The sequence below is a fragment of the Equus quagga genome, chromosome 18 (assembly GCF_021613505.1).
Source record: "Equus quagga isolate Etosha38 chromosome 18, UCLA_HA_Equagga_1.0, whole genome shotgun sequence".
NCBI classification, from domain to species: Eukaryota; Metazoa; Chordata; class Mammalia; order Perissodactyla; family Equidae; genus Equus; species Equus quagga.
The window spans coordinates 46,028,199-46,033,399 of record NC_060284.1 but is presented as its reverse complement, the minus strand read 5'-3'; the positions used below and the strand labels follow the sequence as shown (position 1 = coordinate 46,033,399).

General features: G+C 44.9%; 1 long non-coding RNA gene across 1 annotated transcript; it reads left to right on the top strand.

The window, feature by feature from the left end:
* The first annotated feature begins 1,247 nt into the window (after window positions 1-1,247).
* On the top strand, window positions 1,248-3,756 carry LOC124230055 (uncharacterized). The gene is made up of 3 exons (XR_006886059.1): window positions 1,248-1,379; window positions 2,371-2,643; window positions 3,646-3,756. It is a non-coding gene; the product is annotated as an uncharacterized LOC124230055 (long non-coding RNA).
* Window positions 3,757-5,201: the final 1,445 nt, after the last annotated feature.

Sequence of the window (5,201 nt, the reverse complement as noted above, 5' to 3'; positions counted from 1 at the left end):
TAAATGGCTGTTATCATTATGTCATTGTTCTTTCCTTAATAGGTGAACATTGTGTAATTTTTTCATAAGATTGCAAAGTGGGCCTTGTGCTGGTGGGCTGTCCTCTATCTTGTTTGAGTATAAGAAAGTGTGGAAAGATGTTTCCTCTGTTAGGAAAAGTAGGGATTTTGTGACATGGCAATAACTGAGGTCTTGGCCACAGGCAATATCTGGGGAACCTGGTCCAGAGAAATAAAAGGTCCCAGTAGTCAACTTCCTTGTGTTCCAAGTTAAAAGGCTTATGTGCTAGTAGTACTTATGGGTCCCTTGGAAAGCAACATTAAATTGAATCAATTAGTTGTTATTATAATAATTTGTCCCTTAATAAAGCTTATTTTTCCAATACAAAATTAATATAAGGCTTGGAATATACAATGAAGTAAGAAGAAAAATTAACATAATTCTGCTCAAAGATGGTCCCATTGACATTTTTGTGTTCTAATTGGCATTTTATTCATTTTTAAAACTTCTTTGCTTTGTTGATAGCATGAAGGACCTCAAATTCCCATGTACCTGAGTCATCAACTTTTCTAAATCTGGTCTCCTTAGCTCGAGTCACGGAGAGGTCCTGCTACTGGTCAGCTCTTAGCCCTAGAGTCTCAAGGGTGCCGTACAATAGATCCTGGCAGGGCAGTGGCCAGAGGGGCCCCTCTGGACAGGGTGACAGAGGCCCTGATATCTCAGGGAGAAGCACTCAGCTCTGAGCCGGTACTCTGCACAAGGGTCGACCCAGTCCAGGAGGAAGTTTTCCTGGGCTCGGTTCCCACCCGCGTGGTCACATCGTGGTGACGCAGCAGGAAGCCAGCCTCCCCAGAGCCCAGGTCTCTCACAGGAAAGTGTTGTCAGAGGTTTCTGCATGGGCAGGCCGTCCATGCACACTGGGCTCGCAGCAGCATTCCCAACCCGCAGTATTTGTTCACAGGCTGGAGTGCCGGCCTCAGGGCTGCGTTGTGGCATTTCCCCCTCTTGGTCCTGATGCCTGTGGTAATGCCTGTGGTGGTGCCATAAATCAGCTCTGCTCTCCGCTTTCCCCGGGAGACTTCCAAATGGGTTGCCCTCCAAGCAGGCAGCGTGAGATACCTCCTTTCAGATGTCATGTACTAAAAAATGATTGACTAGAGGAAATTTATTTTTCAACTGAAAAAAATATTACTCTGAAGGCTTAAACCTGTTCTTTTTTTGGCTTGAGGGCTTCTGGTGGCCACTGAGAGGAAGAGAGGTTCTCTGCATTCATCTTCTCTCCAGATGGAATGTTCTTCTTTGTAGAAGAGAAGACTAGCACTGCTGTGCTACCCTGTTGGCACCTATTCACTTTTCCTCACTTGATCTCCACACCAACGGTGAGCTCACCCTCAGAGCTTCTCTCCCCACTGTCCCCTCAGCTAGAGGGAAGAGCAAAGGAATGGGAGTCTAGAAACCTGCATGGCGCTGCAGGTGTGGCACACCCACTGCCTGACATTAGGCAACCACCTTACTGCTCAGAGTCCTGAGCTTCCTTGAAAGTTTATTCTCTTAATTGGACAGTTTATTAACTGGCATTCCTTGTAGCTGTCAGTCCAAGAGCAAGCGATGCTTACGGTAATGACCCTTGGGCACTGCAAGATCCTAAGGCACCTTCTGAGCTCCCTGTAATCCCAAGGCTGCATGCATTTTATTTATTCAAATGCCTTGAAGATTGGTAATCCATGTGCATCACTTAGAGAGACTCTAGTAACAAGAATGGCGGACTACCAGAATCAGACATGGAGCGTTAACCACATTCTTTGTCCTTTATTTTGAAAGTTATGTCACAACGTGTTACAAGAACACCAGCAGGGCTGAAGTGACACCCACAGGACCACGGTCCGTCGTGGGTACCCCCAGGAAGACTTGCTGTAGGCGTAGGGCAAGGGCTTCAGGCTATAAAGCCCATTACTCTATGAAGCTTCCTCTTTTTGCCCCACAGACATTTACAACTTCTGTTGCTCAAAAAGGTTTCTTGAGCTTCAGATTGCTCTAGCTAGCTCGTCTTTCAGCTGCTGCCACTTCCCAGGTGGTGTACAGCATGGTATACCCTTTGTGGTCCAGCTTGCTTTATCTAATTGCATTTAGCCTGTCCTAAATGTACATTACCATGTGGCACAGGTGGTTGTATTACAACGAGGCCACATCTTAGCCACTGAGTGGCCATGGAGCAGCTTAAAACTCAACAGTGTATGAAGATGAACATGATTTTGGGGGTAAGCCTGTGCCTCAGAACCACTGCTCCATAGATCTGGGGCATGATTTGGAGTATGGTGTTTCATTCTTACTCTGACAGAATATTAAATGGAGTTTTGTCTATTTTTGCAGTTTCGCCTGAGGAACCGAGGGTGATAAGTAACTCCACCTTCTAAAGAAGCTGCTAAAGCATCCATGTAGGATTTGCTAAGAAGTGGCCCAACACCAGTTCTATGCCCTTGCCCCATCACCCACCTCCAGCCTATATATGAGAAGACTGGAGCTTGATCAAGGATGCTGGGGAGTAAAGATTTCTTCAAAGCAACTTATCACAGTGTCCTGTGTTTTCCCTACCCACCGACTGAGGCTTGAAGGAAAGTGTTTTCTTGTCCCTCTTCAAGCCAGGTGAGGAGATCCTGCTGCCCCAGTGCTTCTGGGAGAACACAGCAGAGAGGGATGGGAGAGTCTTGGGAGAACATGACTTTGTCCCTTGGAATTTGGAAAGCACAGACACCAGTGCCTGAACCTCCACTGGAAAATTCTAAGGGAGAGAGGGCAACTAGAGCTGTTTATCAGAGTCAAAAGAGGACAAAGTGCTGGCGTTGGGCAGGCTGTTCTTTCAGCAGTGAGTGAGCGAGGATGCTTCCTCCTGGGGCCTGGAGCAGACACTGGGGAAGACAGGTGGGCTTGAACTATCATGAGAGAGGCCTGCCCAGCTGGGGCAAGTTAACCCCAGCACAAACTACCCTGTGGGGCAGTAGCTCCAGGAGACGTATTCTGTCACTCAGAGACCACATTGCCCATGACAGAGAACAGTGTCACACTTGTGGTTACCTCAGAGCATGGTCTCAAGAGAACCCACAAGAGAGAGAAAAATGCATATTTGGCACCTGCCAGGCGGAGGGCACTCACATCTCATTCCAGAAGCTCTGGCCCATAACACAACACTTTGCCTTTTTCTTTAATTTTCCCTCCCCGACCCCAATCATGGAGGAAAAAGAAGCAACAGACAGAGAGCTAGAGGGGAGACAGGGCAAAGCACAGGGGAAAGAAAAGTCCTTCCCTCTGCAGGTGCCAAGTGGGGGCCAGGCCTGTGGGCTGGAAAGAAAAAGAATCCTTTGACGTAGATGAGAGAGTAAGGTTTTGGTTTAGTTTGGATTGGCGTTTGATCCCTGAAAATGAAGACTGTTCATAGTTGAAACTGATCTGAAAAGTAGGAGGATCTGCTGGCAATATCACCCAGCGTAGGGAGACGGGCAGAGTGGATTTGAAGGGTAGCGATGAGAAAAAATAAAGCTTGTTCTCTGATCCAAACTCTTCAGTAAACTGGTCACATTAACATTTGGAATCAGACTTCTGCTCCTAGGAAGATAAAGTAGATGTATTTTTCTCTATTTCTCTTGCTAGATGCAACTAAAAACCCTGGATATTGTACGTAAAAGACACAAAAGAAGAATCTGGAAGGTGGAGAGAAGAGGTAGATTGGCTAGACCTTGGGATCCCAAGAGCAGCATGGGGGTGAGTTTCGTAGGTTTTCTTTTTGCCTTACATGTCTGGGCGCTGGAGAAGCCAGCAACAGAAATACCAGTGGGTCAGACATAAAAAGCTCCAAAAGAGCCTGCTCTCTCTAGCCAAAGTACCAGGAAAGGAGCAGCCTACAAGATAAACAGCTTTTAAACAAAAACTCTTCTACTCCAATCAAACACCAAAGAAAAACTTGGGGTCCTCAACCCCGCCAACACCAGCCAGGATCAAGTGGTAAGCCTAGAACTTCCCGCCCTCCAGCCTGTGACCAGGTACCCAGCCCCACATCACCTCCTGTTAGATTGGTGCCAGAGTAGGCCCAGTGGGGAACTGGGACTTTTCGTCCTCACTGGTTACATTAAAAAAAGAGGAAAAATCTCGAATAAATAATCTAGGTTCCTACATCAAGGATCTAGAAAAGAGAAGAGCAAAACAAATCCAAAGGAAGTGAAGGAAGGAGATAATAAAGAACAGAAATCAATGGAATTGAAAATAGAAAAACAATAGAGAAACTCAAGGAAATAAAGAGCTGATTCTTCAAAACGATCAATAAAATTGGCAAACCTCTTGTGGGCTGGCCCAGTAGTGTAGTAGTTAAGTTATCCGGCTCCACTTCAGCGGCCCAGGGTTCACGGGTTCGGATCCTGGGCTCAGAGCTATGCACCACTCGTCAAGCCATGCTGTGGTGGCATTCCACATCAAAATAGAGGAAAACAATTGGCAAACCTCTGGCAGGACTGGCAAAGAAAAAGAGAGAGATGATGCAAATTATTAATATCAAAAATAAAACATGGGATATCACTGTAGACTGTGCATATCAAAAGGATAATAAAGGAATATTACAAATAACTCTGCAGATGAAAATTTGATAAGAAGTGAAATGGACCAATTCCTCAAAGAGCACAGACTACCGAAACCTAATATGAAACAGTTAACAATCAGGGAAATCAAATTCATAACTTAAAATCGTCCAAAAAAGAAATCACCAGACCCAGATGGTTTCACTGGAGAATTCTATCAAACATTTCAAACATTTAAAAAAGAATTAACACCAACTCTACACAATATCTTACAGACAATAGAAGAGGAGGGAACGCTTCCCAATTTAGTTGTAAAGTGGATATTACCGTGACACTAGAACCAGACACTCGCAGTACAAAAGAAGACCAAAACCCAACATATCTCAGGAATTGAGAGGCAAAATATTAGCAAACAGAATTCAGCAATATATAGAAAAAATTGCACCCCATGACCTAGTGTGGTTTGTTTCACAAATCAGAGGCTGGTTCATTATTCAAAAAGCAATGAACATAATTCGCCTTATTATTAGGCTAAAGAAAAACCACATGATCATCTTAACTGATGAAGAAGAAATATTTGACAATATTCCACAGCTATTCATGATAAAAATGCTGAGAAAACTAGACATAGAGGAGAAG